Source organism: Bubalus kerabau, chromosome 1 (genome assembly GCF_029407905.1).
Source record: "Bubalus kerabau isolate K-KA32 ecotype Philippines breed swamp buffalo chromosome 1, PCC_UOA_SB_1v2, whole genome shotgun sequence".
In the NCBI taxonomy this organism is placed as follows: domain Eukaryota; kingdom Metazoa; phylum Chordata; class Mammalia; order Artiodactyla; family Bovidae; genus Bubalus; species Bubalus kerabau.
This window is the reverse complement of record NC_073624.1, coordinates 195,648,625-195,667,243: the sequence shown is the minus strand read 5'-3', so window position 1 is coordinate 195,667,243 and position 18,619 is coordinate 195,648,625. Positions and strand designations below refer to the sequence as shown.

Genomic DNA, 18,619 nt, shown 5'->3' with positions numbered 1-18,619 from the left:
ATAATTAATTAGCAGTTCAGTTCAGTTAAGTCGCTCAGTCGTGTCTGACTCTTTGGGACCCCATGAACCGCAGCACGCTAGGCTTCCCTGTCCATCACCAACTCCCGGAGTCCACCCAAACCCATGTCCATTGAGTCGGTGATGTCATCCAACCATCTCATCCTCTGTCGTCCCGTTCTCCTCCTGCCCTCAATCTTTCCCAGCATCAGGGTCTTTTCAAATGAGTCAGCTCTTCGCATCAAGTAGCCAAACTATTGGAGTTGCAGCTTCAACATCAGTCCTACCAATGAACACCCAGGACTGATCTCCTTTAGGATGGACTGGTTGGATCTCCTTGCAGTCCAAAGGACTCTCAAGGGACTCTCATACATTGCCAGTGGGAGTATAAAATGGTAACCTACTTGGGAAAAGAATTTGGCAGATTCTTATTAAATTAAATATATATTTTACACATGATCCAGCATTGGGATGGAGAAGGCAATGGCACCCCACTCCAGTACTCTTGCCTGGAAAATCCCATGGATGGAGGAGCCTGGTAGGCTGCAGTCCATGGGGTTGCTAGGAATCAGACACGACTGAGCGACTTCACTTTCACTTTTCACTTTCATGCATTGGAGAAGGAAATGGCAACCCACTCCAGTGTTCTTGGCTGGAGAATCCCAGGGTTGGGGGAGTCTGGTGGGCTGCTGTCTCTGGGGTCGCACAGAGTCAGACACGACTGAAGCGACTTAGCAGCAGCAGCAGCAGCATTGGGAATTTACCTAAGAGAAAATATATGTCCATAAAAAGACTTCCACATTTTTTTTTTTCCCATAGAGCCTCAAATAGAAAACTACAGGTGAACAGATAAATAATTTTGGTTTCCCTGGTGGCTCAGATGGTAAAGAAGCTACCTGCAATCAACCCAGGTTCGATCCCTGGGTCAGGAAGAGCCCCTGGAAAAGAAAATGGCTACCCACTCCATTATTCTTGCCTGGAGAATCCATGCACAGACGAGCCTGGCGGGCTACAGTTCTTGGGTTCGCAAATAGTTGGACACGACTGAGCGACCAGCACTTTCACTTCACTTTCACATAATGAATACTATTTCGCGATAAATTGAAATGAACTCATAGCATGCAGCAATATATATGTGTTTCATAGTTATGCTGAAAGAAGTTGGATACTGCAATTTATACAGTACAAGTCTGTATGTAATTCTAGAGGCAGAAATAATCAACAGTGACAGTTGATCATACTCAGTGGTTTCCCAGGGCAAGGTGGGTATTGGGGTATGGAACTGACTGTAAAGGGGCAAAGAATTTTGCAAAGAAATGTTTTGAGTGTTGAAGGGGTGGTGGTTACATGAGTCAAGGTATTCAGATGATAGACTTAAACTGTTTGTAAACTACAACTCAATAAAGTTGACTTAAAAAAAAAAAGATTACTGGCTTAGAAGAGAGCATGCATTAAAAAACAAAAATTCCTCCATCTCAGTTTCTCTCTTCCACAATATTTTCTGTAACCAGAATGTTACAGGAATGTTTCAGGAAGTTTATATCCTGTTATTTTCCCATAGTTGCAAGTTAGATTTTGTTCATAAAAGCCAAGTAGAAAAAAATTATTGGACTTTAAAAATAAAGCTATTTAGAATTTTTAAACCATCTTACCTGGATAATCAGATTTCTTTTATATTTGAGTTTTTACCACTTGGAGTATTCTTAAAATGCTATTTTCTAAAATGAACATTTACCTCCATATGCCTTAAATAACATTTACTGAATACAATTTAATCTTCTCTGAATGCCTCGAGGCCATCATTATGAATATAAAAAGTTGTGCTAGTCTGTAATATAGTAATGATTTCAGTTTGTTATTGCACATAGAACTATTTGCTTCTATGCTAAATGGCCTCAGAATACTGAACTTTTTAAGTTTTTGTGCTTGCATCTTATTCTTTCCTATTTTTCTCTTGTTGGGCTATCAGCAAGCTTTTTTTTCCCCTTTTTTTGCTGTTGCCTATTTGTCTCTCTATAGGAGTTGCTTTCCTCTCTTCTAACTTCCAAGATAATCAAATTATGAGCACATATATGTATAGAGCAGTGGTTCCCACCTATTGACTCACAAACCAGCAATTGACTGATTTCAAATATATTCCTGGAAACTTGTCAAAACTGCAGATGTCCAGGCTCCCTCCTCAGTGATTCTAATATCTAATTCAGGATGCACCCCATATCACCTTTCTTTAAATTATGGAAATACGCTTGTATATATTGATCACAAAAGTAGAAAAAAACATTGCAATGAACCTCTACATCATCCGGTTCAACAATTATTAACATTCTGTCGATATTTTCCATGTATCTGCTCCTTCCCCATTTTTTTTTGTTTGTTTTTAAAAACAAAAAAACAAAAAGTTAGCCCCACAGGCCAAATCCAACTTGCTGCGAGTTTTTTAAAAGTTGAGATATAATTCATTCACAATAAAATACACCCTTTTAAGTGTCTATAACTCAGTGGTTTAGTTTACAAAGCTGTGCAGTCCTCACCATTATCTACTTCTACAGCAGCATCATCAGCCCCATCCCCAGTACTATGACTCAGGCCCTGACTACCACGAATCAATTTTCCACATCTATGGCCTTAACCTATTCTGGACATTTCATATAAAGAAAATCACACAATATGCAAGTTTTTGTGTCTGTCTGGCTTTTTCACTTAGTATTTACAAGGCTTACTGATATAGTAGCATGTATCAATACTTTACTCCTTTTCCTGAATGAATAAATATCCCATTCTATAATTCACGACATTTCGTTAATCCATTCACCAGCTGATGCACATGTGGGTTTCCATTTTTCAGTTGTTATGAACAAGGCTGCTGGGAACATTCATGTACAGTTTCTAAGTCTCCAGTTCTCTTGGGTATACACCCAGAAGTGGACTTGCTGGTTCAGATGATAACTGTATGCTTAACTTTCTGAAGAACTGTTAGAGTGTTCCCAAAGTGGCTGCACCATTTCATTCCCACCAGCAATGTATGCGGCTGCCAATTTCTCCAGATTCTTCCCAGTGCTTGCTGTCGTCTTGATTCCTGCTATTCCTATTGTGAAGTGGCATCTCATCATGGTTTTGATTTGCAATTCTCTGGTGATGAAAGGTGCTGAGTGTCTTTTTTTGTGTGCTTATCAGCCATTTGCCTATCTTCTTTGGAGAAATATCTATTCAGATTTTTTGCCCATTTTTAAATTGGCTTATTTGAGTTTTATTTTTCACTGTTGAGTTTTTAAACCAAGGTACTAGACTCTTTTCAGTTATGTAATTTGCAACTATTTTCTATTCTGTGGACTATCTTTTCAGTATCTTGATAGTGCCCTTTGAAGCGTAAAAGTTTTAAATTAATTGTCTGTGTTCCAGAAAAACATCTATTTCTGCTTTATTGACTATGCCAAAGCCTTTGACTGTGTGGATCACAATAAACTGTGGAAAATTCTGAAAGAGATGGGAATACCACCCCACCTGACCTGCCTCCTGAGAAATCTGTATGCAGGTCAGGAAGCAACACTTAGAACTGGACATGGAACAACAGACTGGTTCTAAATAGGAAAAGGAGTACGTCAAGGCTGTATATTGTCACTGTGTTTATTTAACTTAAATGCAGAGTACATCATGAGAAACGCTGGGCTGGATGAAGCACAAGCTGGAATCAAGATTGTCGGGAGAAATATCAATAACCTCAGATATGCAGATGACACCAGATGAAAGTGGAGAAGAACTAAAGAGCCTCTTGATGAAAGTGAAAGAAGAGAGTGAAAAAGTTCAGAAAACAAAGATCATGGCACCTGGTCCCATCATTTCATGGCAAATAGATGGAGAAACAGTGGAAACAGTGTCAGACTTTATTTTCTGGGGCTTCAAAATCACTTCAGATGGTGATTGCAGCCATGGAATTAAAAGATGCTTACTCCTTGGAAGGAAAGTTATGACCAACCTAGACAGTATATTAAAAAACAGAGATATTACTTTGCCAACAAAGGTCTGTCTAATCAAGGCTAAGGTTTTTCCAGTAGTCATGTATGGATGTGAGAGTTGGACTATAAAGAAAGCTGTGCACCAAAGAATTGATGCTTTTGAACTGTGGTGTTGGAGAAGACTCTTGAGAGTCCCCTGGACTGCAAGGAGATCCAACCAACCCATCCTAAAGGAAATCAGCCCTGAATATTCATTGGAAGGACTGATGTTGAAGCTGAAATTCCCATACTTTGGCCACCTGATGCAAAGAACTGACTCACTGGAAAAGACCCTGATGCTGGGAAAGATTGAAGACAGGCGGAGAAGGAGACAACAGAGGACAAGATGGTTGGATGGCATCACCGACTTGATGGGCATGAGTTTGGGCAAACTCCTGGAGTTGGTGATGGATAGGGAGGCCTGGCATGCTGCAGTCCATGGGGTCACAAAGAGTCAGACACGATTGAGCAACTGAACTGAAATGAACTGAATTTTTCCTAGTTTGCCTGTGCATTAGGTATCATATCTAAGAAACTGTTGCCTATCTAAGATCACAAAGATTTACACCGAAGTTTCTTCTAAGAGTTTCATAGTTTTAGCTCTTACATTTAGGTTTCATGCATCTGAATTTTTCAAAAGCTTCTTGTGTGATTCTGAGGTACAACTAGTTTTGGAAAGTAAGAGTAAGTAGATTCTGGCAGCCTCCAAGAATTTTTTTTTTTTTAAAGTATGAACTTTCGTGCACAGTTTTCTTAAAAAGTTGAATGAGAGGTCTTTTTAATCTCGTTTTTAGTGTTTTGCTATATTGCAGAATGTTGAGATGTGTGGAGAGCTGATTCAGGAAAAGTGTATACTACTATTAAGTGTATGGTGACCTCTTAGGGTACCAGAAAACTAACCAGTGCAAATATATTTAGGAAATGCTCCTTATAGTTCCAAGTTTAAAAACACAGATATCATCTTAAGTCATTTTCAGTGTACGGTGCCCCATTGTTCTGATCCACATATTGGAAAATGTCGGGGAGAAAAGAAAGCAACAAGCAGCGGGTGGGATCTAGCTTCTAACCACACGAGGACAGCATGATGGCCACTTTTCAACAGTAGAAAGATACCCAGCTGTTGTTGTTGTTCAGTCGCCCAGGCATGTCCGACTCTTCACGACCCCAGGGACTGCAGCACGCCAGGCCTCCCTGTCCCTCACCATCTCCCAGAGTTTGCCCAAGTTCATGTCCACCCAGATACATCCACAAACCTTCAGTTGTTAGACAGTTTGTTCTAGACCCTGAGGCCAATAGTTCTCAAACTTAAATGAACATCAGAATCACCTGGAGAGCTTGTAAAAACCCAGATTCCTGGGCCCCATCCCCCAAAATGGTAGACAACGGGCTGGGGAAGGGCCCCAAAATGTGCCTTTCTGATAGGCTAGGAGATTCTGGCCCTAAGACCCCACTTTGAGGATAAATGGACTGCCCATCCCGCCCTGTTGCTTAGTGAACCCTGAGCAAGCAAGCTTTAAGCCAGGAGACTCCTCTGTGCTCCACCTTGGTCAGGAACATGCCAATAGTATACTAAGGAAGTCACGAGGCTGTGAGTATACTTTCCAAATTTGGTTTAAATTCTTAGTCACTGACAGTCTCATTTCAGGTTCCAAGAATATGATCATTTTTCCAAATGCCATTTGGTCACCTGGGAATGCATCCCGATTTGAATGCATCCTGATTTCAATAAAATTAGCAGGGATTATCTAAATTATTTTGTTTTTCTGACTTTTTTTTTCCCTTTGGTATTTGATTTGCTTGATGCATGTATATGTCAGCTGTGGTTAGGAATGCTATTCAGGAACATCCACTGTGTTTGCCATAATGGATTTGACCTACAGCCAAATGGTACTCTTGAGAGAGGTGGTTGTGACTTTGACAATTGAGCCAAAGTTAAATTCTGATGAACTGCAAAGGAATTTTATCAGTCCCAGGATGTTTGCCAGCTGAGCTGGGCAAAAGAGTGACTTTCTAAAACGTCCTGCACAATCCACATTTACTCTGTCACCTGCACTTCCTACTTTCTGAAAGGTCAGCTAAAAACTTTATTTTTCCTATTTTCTGCCATTTCCAGGACCACAAGCTTAAACCTGAGAACTGAATGTTAAGCTGTGTTCCTGTCTCTCACAAATCAGCAGGGGCAGAGTTCAGCAAGCAGAAAGGAGTTTACAGTTCTGCTGACTGCACGGTGGCAGAATGAGACCTCAGCTTATTTGGCTTCTCGGCAGAAAAGGTAAGTAGAAAATGTTTCTGCTGGTCAATCGAGGTAGGTGATCAAGGAACAGAGAGAAACCTGACAGGCCAGACACAAGAAGACACTTTGCATTTAGGTTCTTATAGCAATCCCTGAAGTCTGTTAATCATTTTTTGAGAGAAATGGGACATTGGTTTTGAGAAGAAGAAACAAGAGTTCTATGCCAACCCTGTCTGCAACATCTGCAGGCCCAGCTCTGCTCCAAGCTTCATTTGCACATTCTCAAGCCTTCTGTTATCCAACCACCCAGAGGAGGGATTCATCTTCCACCCCATAGCAACCCTCCCAAGGAGGAATAAAGCTTTTTATTTTAAATAGACCACAACCCAACGAAAACCAGTCATCCCAGTATCCATACATCCAGCAGAGGGAAACATGTGCAGTGTCTTAATCCCAGTGAGTGGTGTTAGTCACTCGGCTTCTAAGAAGCTTGACTGTGGTATTCCTCCCTGACTTTCTAAATTACAATGGCAATAACTGCGTTTGCACAGAAATCACCCCAACTGGTTAGCCACTTCATTTAATGACCACACGATTCCTATTTTATGGGTACAAAATAGTTGATCTCATTGAACTGGCAATTTAGAAACCCGAGGCAAATTAGAGCAATTACTAATAAATTATACATTTGGTAACTAACAATTTGTCTATCATCTAGAAATATGAGGAAAAACTGCCAGACTCCCTGGCCCTGTGATTCTGAACAGGTCTTTTCATTTTTTCCTTTCCAAGACCCAAAGTTTTTATTATCCATACCAGTTCCACCATTACTGTGGCTGCTTTTGCAGAGCCCGACATTTATAACACCAAGAATATAAGGGATGGCATCTGCACTCCATTTGGAACAGAGGGTGTGGCTGCTTAAAATTAAAAGAAAAAAAATGCAACAAAAAACACCCCACCCTAAACAAAACAAGAAATGAGCTTCACTTCAGCTTTCCCTAAAAAAAGTTAGCTCATAGGAGAAATAATGGCAAGAGACAGGAGCAAAATATCTTCTTGTCTGTAATCACTGTTCATAATCACTACCGTGTTTCGTTTCTGGGTGAGGCAGTTTGATGAAATTAAAGGAAGTTCCGTATTATAAATCATCCATAGTTCTGGGGGAGGAGGTGCGATTAGGTCAATTAGTAAGATATGATCTTTCTCTTCTTGCCTGCTTGTCTCACATAGCCTTCGGGTGTGCCATTCAACATGAAAGGCATTGATGTCATTCATTAATTGAGGGCCGGATTCCTCCATCAGCATATTCCTCCCACCTGGTACCACCTTACTACCAACCACTCACATCCCTAGCAGGTTTCATCTTCCATGACTGCTGTCAAAACATGAGCGGAGGGAGAGAGAGGCTTTTACTACTGAATGCTCAAATTCATTCTCACTGTTGCTATGCTGTGTTCAGTTGTGTCTGACTCTTTGCTAGCCCATGGACTATAGCCTGCCAGACTCCTCTGTCCATAGGATTTCCCAGGCGAGAATACTGGAGTGGGTTGCCATTTCCTCCTTCAAGGGATCTTCCTGACCCAGTGATTGAAACTGTATCTCCTGTGATGGCAGGCAGATTCTTTACCAATGAGCCACCTGGGAAGCCCTCATGGCCCCCTGGTCAAATGAGAAGAAAAAGAAGAAGTATCCAGATGGTGGGAAAGGAGGTCCGATGACTCGGACCTAGTTGTTGAGACAGAATGTAAGAAACAGCACTGCAAATAAAACTTGCAAATTCAAGAGGATTTAGAGATGAATCCCAAATACCCTCAGGCAATGGAGAAAATTTGTTTCCTGCATAATTTATATACTGCATTTCCCCCATACCCAGCAAAAATTATATACCTATTTCTCTACATCACATGATCATCATGTCAGCTTTAAAATAGTTTCTCTTTTTGCTGTGAATACAAACGAAACCTTTGTTCATAATCGTGTATTTTCACACTTTTCCTTATAATTTCAATATGTTTCAGGCTCTTTATTTCGCTTTTTTTGCTGAATACCTGGTTACAGGACCTAAGTCCATGTCATCATGTCTCCCTGGAGAAAAACACTGCAAGCATCTCCCTTGAGAATCGCTAATGTTAGGGAGAAGAAAGGGTAATCAACACTTATTGTTTTCTATTAGTGCAATAAGCAGAGCTTAAAACAAAACCAGCCTCCCTGTGAATTCCAAACGCCCTTCTAAATAACCAGGGGTGCTGTTTCACAACCTGACCTGCATACTTCCTTTGGGCTGCCGTGGGAGTTGGGATGACTCTGTGTCCACACGTTTGGGGGTGGGGTCACTGTAACTAAGTAAACACATTCTGTGTCGCCTGTGGAGGAGGCCTGAGTGAGTAGACCCCAGTGCATTCCACCTCTGGGGGGCTCCTGCCAGGTGGGGTGAGCCAGAGGAAGCAAGACTTCTCCTTGTAGGGGATGCACCTACCTACCTGGCAGCCTGGAGGTCACAGGACTCTGTGCCTCTCACCTAGTCAGAGGCGAAAGCAGGCAATCCCAGAGCAAAGAAAGCAACAGAGAGAGCTGGAGTAAACAGTCCTCAGCTCTCACATCCCTTTTGCCTAAAAGGTGTTGTAATGACTCTATCAGTTTCCAGTGCTAGAAAAGAAATGTTGGGGTGTAGATTATGGCTATAAAGTAGGAAGTGATCTCTATCAGTGAGAACATGTATATGTTTTTGTAGTTAATCACTACACAAAAGCGGCTAAAGTTGATGGCAGAAAAGAACATTCACTTAAAACACTGTAATTTTGGGGGCTGAAGGATGTCTTAGAGGAATATATGCTTCATATTCATAACAGAGCAAAAGCTGTTTTTTAAGGTGGGGACCTAGAATGAAGAAAAGATGGATAGGGAACCCTCTGTCCACCAAGATGGTCTGATTGCTGGGGATGGTGGTCCAGGCCTGTGGCTCCTACCTTACTCTGTCAAAGCTACACCCAACTGAGCAGAAGAAAAAAATTCCTGGAAGCCATCACCCTAGAAGGGAGAGGCCTCATCAGTATGTTCTACTTCTGATTTCTATTCTTTTGGCCCAAAGAGGCTTTGCTTTCCTCCATATTTGGGCAGTATTATTCTCTGGCTAATGAGAGGCAGAGGGAAAAATAAATAACCTTTTCATAATATTCCTGCTCTGGTATTTTGCTCAAAACTCTCTGTTATCAAGGAAATGATGAAGATCCTTAATTAGGGGTTTTCAAATCAAAAGCATTACACTGATCAGAGGTGGCACCTATCTAGTAGTGTTCATATGATGAACCCATTTGAAAACAGAGTTCAGGGAGTCCTGACCAAGACCTCTGATCACATTAAATTCATGGAAACTGGCTATTTAGACAATAAGGAAATGGGTATCTTTTCATAAGACACACTCCATTTACTAAGTTTTTGCATATTCAATCACATCCTGAGTATGACTTTATTGCAAAAAATTAATTTTTATCTATGACTTAAAGTCTTAACAAAAAGCTATTTAAGTTATATGTGACAGTTTAAGTCATTTGGTTATCATTGCATCTGTTTGTGTGCTCAGTCATGTCCAATTCTTTGCAATCCTAGACACTGCAGCCCACTAGGCTCCTTTGTCCATGGAATTTTCCAGGCAAGAATATTGGAGTGGGTTGCCATTTCCTCTTCCAGGGAATCTTCCCGACCCAGGGATCGAACCCATGTTTCCTATGTCTCCGGCATTGGCAGGTGGCTTCTTTACCACTGAGCCACACCCTTATATCTATTTAAAAATAGAACATGGTATTCTAACACTAAAACTTTATTATTACATTTTCTTGTTTTCCCGTATATAGGTTCACATTATATTTTACTTGTATAATATTGCTGGTAAACTCATACCAGAAATATACTAGAACCTAAACTGGGGTCATATTTTCTCATCAAACATATTCTGCCAATACAGTAAGCCAGATACCCCAGGAAGCTCTTTATCACCAGGGGCCTCCCTGGTGGCTCAGTGGTAAAGAATCTGCCTGCTGGAAGAGGAGAGGTGGGTTTGATCCCTGGTTAGGGAAGATCCCTTGGAGAAGGAAATGGCAACCCACTCCAGTATTCTTACCTGGGAAATCCCATGGACAGAGGAGCCTGGTGAGCTACAGTCCATGGGGTCACAAAAGAGTCAGACACAACTTAGTGACTAAACGAAACAACAGAGGGATGCAGAATATGGGAGTTGGGAAGCCCTTCTCCCAGGAAGAGCAAAAGCAGTCTGTTAGCAAACTGATGTGAAAGGTGGTAGGTTTTTAAACTAATGGATCAGGGTCTATGTGGGTGAAGCTAAAATCCGACAGCTTTACTGGCCGAGACTCAGGATGATTTGAAATGCAAATTTGCACATGGAAGCACCTGAAAGGAATCAAGGAAATTTAAGGCCCCTCGAATAGATGCATCCTCTCCTCCCCATGCCCTGTCACATCCCCAGCAGGCCTGTCCCAGCTTCTCTTTTGGTTTTGTTTACTCCCTTTGGAGGTGCCCGCTGTTCTTACATCCTTCTCTCTCTTTTGTGACTCCCCAGGGTAACACTCAAAGCTCCCTCAGGTTCTCACTGTCTTTTTCTCTTCCCCTTGGATAACTCTCCCCTCCTTTTTTCTACTTTGTCACCCTGGGAATGACAAAGGAAGATATCTCCCTTTCTGCATTCATGGGGCTGCACTACATGTTCTGAATTCTCTTTTCCTGCTCCTGATACATTTCCTGATATGTTCTCCCTGGGACGTGGTTGGGTGTCTGGACTATACTGCAGGTACCTTGAGGGTAATATTATCCAGAGCTCACTGGGATTTGGGGACAAAGTCTTACGTGACTCAATCAGTTTTGTTTTCTGAATATTTTGCCAGTCCTGACCCTTGGAGTCTCCCTTCTTTCTTGCTAGTTTGCCCTCCTTTCAAAGCCAGGTCCAAGTCCAGCTGTCTCTTAGCAAGCCTGCGGCTGGGTATCTAGCTTCATTCCCTCTGCTCTGGGTCAGAACTTCCTTGAAGAGCCATCTGACCATCTGCACAGGGACACTCGGGTCCTAGGTGATTTCGGGGAAGCTCATCTCCTTTCTCTCTCCATCCAGGCCTCCTCACATCCTCCATCTGCTCTCCGCCGGCTCCACACCTGCGGGGCTAATTAGCACAGTCTTCCCTCCCAGCTGAGCTCGCTTGGGTTCCTCCTGTCTCCACTCTCCAAGGTCTGAGGTCTGAATTTCCCCCAGCCCCTTCATGAGCCCACTCTTAGGCAGGTACAACTTGCACCCGTGGCCCCTGGCTTCTCACTCCCTCCAGGATCCTTGCCCTCAGCCTTTGGCAGGACAGAGAGCGTGGCCGTCTGGCACCATGCCCACCTACCTGGCAGGCAGCCCACGCGTCCTGCCCAGGGGCCGTCTCCAGAGTGTTTTCCTGACTAGCCTTACGCACACTGGCCCAGATTTGCTTCTGGTCTCTTCCACCGAGGCAATTCCCAGAAGCTTTTGGGAGAAAGGAAGATTTGTGTGTTTGAGTGATGACACTAACTCTGAATGCCTTGCTATCCGGCCACGTTCAGAGCAGAGGCGTGGCGTATCAGTCCTGGCCAGCCTGCTCCCCACCCAACATAATCAGCACACGGCACCTTAAGACAGGACTCTGTTCCTGGGCAATGTGTTTTGGGTCTCAGAAAAATGGGCAGCCACAGGAGTGTTGTTGGGGTCACATGAGGTTGCACCGCTAAGAACACTGTCTTGCCACACGAGGTCCTTTATATGAGGCTGCCAAGCTGTGACTTTGTTTTCGGGTGTGGATTCTATAATTGACCAGCGTTTCCTCTTTGCTTTGGCTACTGGAAAGCTTAGTGCCAAACATGAGGGTTGCCTGGGGCATACCATGAATTTGAATGAATTTTCGCAATAACCTTACTCATCAGTCCATTTTATGTCTTTATCTTTGTTTTTCATGTTTCCTCCCATCTACCTCTCATTTATATTCCCCTGCTAGCCACTTTAAACCCTTCCTGAATCAAGGTGGGACAGGTATAAACAAACATACAGAATGAGGTAATTTTACAGCAACTTGAAAGAGTCTCTTTTACACAGTTGGTGGGAAGATGAATTTCTGGACAGCAATAGCTATTAAATGTTATAATGTACATATTCATGAAACAGAAATACCTATTCCAGAAATTCATCCTTCAGACACACACAAGTGTGCAATATTTATTTGACTGTAGCACTGTTTGTAATAGAAAAAAAGGAAATAAAGTAAATGCTCAGTAATGGTGAAATACGAATACATCATGCTGCTGTATACGATGGCACACCATGCAACTACTAAAAATGAGAGATGAGTTTACATGCTCAACCCATTAAAGGATGTCTTTAATGTATTAAGTGGAAACAAAAGCTACCTTGTGGCTAGAGGGAGGACGAGGTTATATTTGTTATTTAAACTTTCTCCCAACCCCACCGCAAACAGAAGGAACACTAAGAAGGACTTGTTGGTGGCTGCCTGGTACAAACAGAGCCGTGATCCTCAGCACAGAGGCTTTCTCATATTCAGGGCAGTAGTAGATAACAGGAATGAGGAAGCAACGCTAGAAGCTCAGGGAGCCCCATTCTCTGACTTAGCCCATGCTATAGAGTGAGGAGGGGTGAAGAGGAAAGGTGAGGGGGCTGGCCTCTGACAGAGACAAGCTTCGGCAGCTGAGGGTTGTCTGTTGGGAATCTGGGTGTAAAGTGTGATGAGTTATCTTTTTACCCTGCCTGCCAAACTGTCAGTAAAATCTACCTGTTTCCCAATACTTTTGCAGTTGGATTTGCTTTGGAAGGACTGTGATAAAGTGTTGTAGCCAACCCAAAGGTCAGAGAGGGTCAGGGACAGAGACCGCCAAGAGTGACTGGGTCATCAGCAGATAACTAGGTCCCATGTGCAATGAGTCCTGCACATACAGGGAACTATAGGGTGGGTGGGGAGGAGCGGGGGATGCAAGAATGTCAAACCAGCCTTCTGCAAAAGCAGTGGTCTGACTTACTAAATACTGAGGTTAGTTTTCAGACCCAGGATGACAAATAGCAATTTAGGAAAAAACTGTGAAAGAATCAGTTTTGTGACTGTGCCAGAGTAGCCATGGTTATTTACATGACAGGTACACAGAATGCTGACTCTGTGTTGGCCGAGTGACACCTTCATTGAAAACGTCCTTCACTGCCCGCTTCACCTCTGTGCATCTCAGCCCCCTGCCCTCACACAGAGCTGCCCTGTCTGACTGATGTTGGTATGCAGCTCTGTCTCTTCTGGAACCACTTCTTCCACATCCTGTGTGACCAACCCAGTGAGAAGGTTCTAGAGATGAAGCCGGCCCCATGGGTGGGCTCCTCAACCCCTGGAATGTCATGCGAACTATTGTGTGTGGACAACTTTGTAGCAGCGGGTCATGCTCTGATTCAAGTATCAGTGGGCTGATCCCCTAAGGACCTCTGATTTAGAAGTCTGATATGGAACTCCTCTTTAAAAAAAAAGTCTGACGTTTCTAAGGCTTGACGCCCAGCTTGGCATACAGTTGGTCCTGCAGCTCACTCAGAGGTGTTTAATATTATGTTCCTTATTTTCTAGATGAGGAAAATGAAGTCCTATGTGCAGATCCACGTTTGCAAGACTCTAAAGCCTCGATGTCCTGTGCACTTGATAAATATTGGATGAATGCGGAATGAGTAACAGTGGTGATTACAAATGCTTCCATCACGAAGGTAAGGAAGCTGACCTCTATCAGCATGGGGCGTGGGAAGTTGAGTCAAAAACTCAGGTTACCTATCCTCCATTTAGTGGGCCTTTCCATATACATCTCTTTGTTTGAAATAGTTTTTATTTCTTATTAGACATGAATGTGGAGCCTTATATCCTAAATTGTACTCATGTTACCTGTCTCTGAATTCAGGACTCAGGCATGTGTATGATAATCTTGTTTATCATTAGATCAAATTTCATACCGACAGGCACTTGGTCAAAAAGTCTGGTACCACTGTCCAAACATCAAGAAACAAGGTGCCTTCTCTTGTTGGGGAGTCCCAAACCCAAACATCTAAAGGGATTAGTAGATAAAGGAAGTGACTCAGGTGGGCTGGGTGAGCACTGGGGCACCCAGAAGGGAGCCGCATCTAACTCGAAGGGCACAGCTGCCCCCCTGGACTCGCCGTATCACCGTCATGTGAGAATGTTGGCCCAGGATGGTCACATCTTCGGAATTTTAAGAGAAACCAGAAATGTAGATTAAATATGGAATTTCCTGAGTTTCAGATGTTGACAACTCATTCAAGTATTTTTTAAAAACAGAATATAGGCCAAGTAAAACACATCGTCTATGGCTGGGTGGGCCTGTGAGCCACCAGTATGCAAACGTGGTTTTCATTTGGGAAACGTCTGGGACCCTGTTCTGATCCAATCAGGCAGACTGAGGGTGTGGAGGGGAGTTCAGTTCTGCTGCTTGTTCAATTCTTTATTGAAAGGTTTGTAAGGGAAGTGGTTAAAAGCGAGGCTACAAATTTTAGACCATCTGTGGGTTTGAAAGAAGCCGTCCATGGCCCCAAATGGAAAATCAAGTTGTGTGTGACACCCTTACGCTTCAGTCAAGCTCTCCACTGCAGAGCCTCCTCCTAGGATGTACTGACACATGACTTCAGCACTCTTCAACCTGGTAGTTAGCATGCAGCACTCTGCTGACTCCGCAGAAAAATCCACGACCCGCTGCAGGTCCTCTTGCATTGTGTGTGCTTCTGCAGGGCAGCAAATCAGCCTCCAGCAGCGAACAGATGAGTCTTTCCAGGACTTCTCCAGTTACTCACCGTCCAGTGAGGAAGACCAGCTTCTCGGAAGAATGGACCTTCTCCTTAAAGATGGGTCGCTACTACACCTTGTCCTCTTGTCGAGCCAGGCTGCACAAAATGCCAAATAAATCTAGGCTTGTTCAGGGATCAACTATTCCAGCATTCGAGCACCTGGGGCCCTCAGCCTACTTCCCGGACGGCAAAGCCTCTGAAGGGCTGATGGAAGAAGCCATGCCAAAACATAACTAAGGAGGTGAGATTTTGGAGAACTTTAAGCATTAGTTTCCATTAGGTCCCACTCCAGATCTAAGACTTGTATGTGGAGAAAACGTCCTCGAGCCGCCTTCTCTTCAAATACGTTCATGAAATGGAAGCAGCATATTAATGTATTTTGCAAGGCTTTGGGAAGTAATACTGGACACAGTGTTCTCTTCATACCGAAGATGTTGTATACTGTGCGTGTTTAGTTTGGAGACAGACTTCTATTTGTGCACTCACAGAACCTCCCTCCCATCACACCAGCAATCTGAGAACTTTCCAACCTTTTTTCTTTGAACAACAACAAAAGAAAATCTCATATCAGATACCTGAGCCAACAGTAACAGAGCACTAAAGTGTGGACAGTATCAAATATTATGTTTGGAGTGAAGCTTAGTTCTTCATGGGCTGCCAGGCAGGCTCATTTTCATTTTACAAGGAGAGCACATGACTCGACTACTGTGGTATTTAGAATCCCTATCCTGGAGTATGCCCAAGGCTTTTCGTGAAATATCCAAGGCTGTTTCCAAACAGTACTTGCCATTAACACTTTCAAGTCAACTTGATAAATTGTGCCTAAGTTTGAGGCTAACTCAGATTTCCCCATACCCAGTCCCAACCTGTTATAAGGAAATACCAACGATCATGAAATCTGATACCATTGTCCAAGCATCTGTATTTTGCAGGTTTAAAAATTATGTACCAAGATCAAACACATATTTTAGTGTAAATCTCAAAGACAGAAACTGTTCAGTCTCTCCTTTTCTATCCCACTTTTTCAAATCATAAATATGTAAGAGCATATATGTTAAAAAGAGGCCAAGAAGAATGGTTCTCCCAGGGAACAAACCAGACAGCAAAGGATCATGGGCTTTTCTCTCCTGCAAGCAACTCTGGTTCTTTAAATAAATAATCTAATTATTCCTTAGATTGCTTTCCCATCACCAAATTCACAGGTTTTTGCTTCTTGCTCTGACAATTAAGGTAACGTTTGGAAGGGAAGTGAGTAAGGACGTGTATTTTCTCTGCATAGGAAGTCGAGATGCCCATATATACTTGAGTTAAAGATTGGATACAATTTGGAATTAGTTTTTGGTTTGGATTTTATTTTTAGTCAAGCAAATAATGACAATTTGAACAGAATATATGTATATACCCTTATATTAGTATTGAGATAAAATTCATACACTGTACAATTCACTAATTTAAAGTGGGTTTCAGTATATTCAGAATACTGCAACCACTGCCATAATCAATTTTAGAACATTTTCATCACTCCCCAAAGAAATTCCACATCCATCAGCAGTCACTCTCCACTCCTCTCTGCCCCCAGTCCCTGGAAATCACTTACCTACTTTCTGTCTCTATGGATTGCCCATTGTGAACATTTTATATGCACTGTATCAACAAAATGTAGCCTTCTGGTCTGGTTTGTTTTTTCCACTTGTCCTAAGGTTTCTAAGAGATCTATACATATATTACACACACACAAGAGTAGTGTCTGAATGCTCCAAAAGCACCTGGGCAGCACTGTCCTGCTTTAACTGCCTCCCCTTTTTCAGAGACTTTGCATCACATCTCAATGCATTTAGGAAATCAAGCAGGTCCCGGGGTCTCTCACCGCAGATGTTCTCTTGCGAGTAGTCATCTTCTGGTCTGGTTCTTACAGTATCTCACACTCAGCGTGCACCATGCAACCTCAGTGTTTCCCTCTCCAAACACAATACTCTTCTGTGTCCACTCATCTTTGGTAATGAAAACCTTTTGCCCACACAAACTTCAGCACCTAGTCATTTTCCCCTCATTCAAGTCGAATGTGTCCATCCCTGTGCTAGACACCTCCACAGCCTCTCCTGCCTGCCTGCCTGCCTCTATGTCCCCGGGTTCACTCTGGTCCCTGTCCCCCTCACAGCCACCCTCCTTGGCTCTCTGCCTGCAGTCATCTGCTCCAGTCTGCACCATGGCTGAGCCCTAGCCTGAATGAACTGCAGTGAATGGATCTAATTTTTTAAATGTATTCAGTTGAAGTATAGGTGATTTAAAATGTTGTGTTAGTTCCCAGTGTACAGCAAAGTGATTCATATACATACATACATATATAATACACACATATGTATGTGTAGACTCACATATATACACACACAAAGCTTTTTCATATTCTTTTTCATTATGGCTTATCACAGGATATTGAATATAGTTCTCTATGGTATATAGTAGGACCTTGTTGTTTATCCATTCCACATATAATGGTTTATATCTGCTAATCCCTATCCTTTGCCCTTCAGCCTCCTCCTTGGCAATACAAGGCTGTTCTCTATATCTGTGAGTCTATTTCTGTTTCATCAGATCAGATCAGATCAGATCAGTCGCTCAGTCGTGTCTGACTCTTTGCGACCCCATGAATCGCAGCACGCCAGGCCTCCCTGTCCAACACCAACTCCCAGAGTTCACTCAGACTCACGCCCATCGAGTCAGTGATGCCATCCAGCCATCTCATCCTCTGTCGTCCCCTTCTCCTCCTGCCCCCAATCCCTCCCAGCATCACAGTCTTTTCCAATGAGTCAACTCTTCGCATGAGGTGGCCAAAGTACTGGAGTTTCAGCTTTAGCATCATTCCTTCCAAAGAAATCCCAGGGCTGATCTCCTTCAGAATGGACTGGTTGGATCTCCTTGCAGTCCAAGGGACTCTCAAGAGTCTTCTCCAACACCACAGTTCAAAAGCATCAATTCTTCGGTGCTCAGCCTTCTTCACAGTCCAACTCTCACATCCATACATGACCACAGGAAAAACCATAGCCTTGACTAGACGGACCTTTGTTGGCAAAGTAATATCTCTGCTTTTGAATATGCTATCTAGGTTGGTCATAACTTTCCTTCCAAGGAGTAAGCGTCTTTTAATTTCACGGCTGCAGTCATAGATAAGTTCATTTGTGTCATATTTTAGATTCCATATATAAGTGATATTATATGGTATTTGTCTTTCTCTTTCTTACTTTGTATGATAATCTCTAGGTCCATCCATGTTGTTGCAAATGGCATTATACCATTCCTTTTTGTGGTTGAATAGTATTCCATTGTATATATGTACCACATCTTCTTTATCCATCTGTCAGTGGACTTTTAGGTGTTTCTGTCTTGGCTATTGTGAGTAGTGCTGCTCTTGGCTTAGTATCTTTTTGAGTTGTAGCTTTTGTCTGGGCATATGCTCAGGAGAGGGACTGCTGGATCATATGGAAACTCTACTTTTAGTTTTTTGAGGAACTTCCATACTTCTCCATGGGGGCTGCACCAATTCACATTCCC

The 18,619-nt window shown here is 42.8% G+C and overlaps 1 protein-coding gene and 1 long non-coding RNA gene across 10 annotated transcripts in view; one reads left to right on the top strand and one right to left on the bottom strand.

Annotated features, from left to right (window-relative positions):
* LOC129628989 (uncharacterized) overlaps positions 1–18,619 on the top strand; it is a 205,715-nt gene that overhangs the window by 22,015 nt on the left and 165,081 nt on the right. For 8 of the 9 annotated variants that reach the window (XR_008703038.1, XR_008703034.1, XR_008703031.1 and 5 more), the window contains exons 2-3: positions 6,103–6,261; positions 13,851–13,984. This is a non-coding gene — a long non-coding RNA (uncharacterized LOC129628989). Of the gene's footprint in view, positions 1–6,102; positions 6,262–13,850; positions 13,985–15,013; positions 15,152–18,619 lie in introns of those variants that run through there. The other variant, XR_008703040.1, reaches the window with a different exon arrangement.
* MARCHF3 (membrane associated ring-CH-type finger 3) overlaps positions 1–18,619 on the bottom strand; it is a 156,476-nt gene that overhangs the window by 94,398 nt on the left and 43,459 nt on the right. The window lies entirely within an intron of this gene.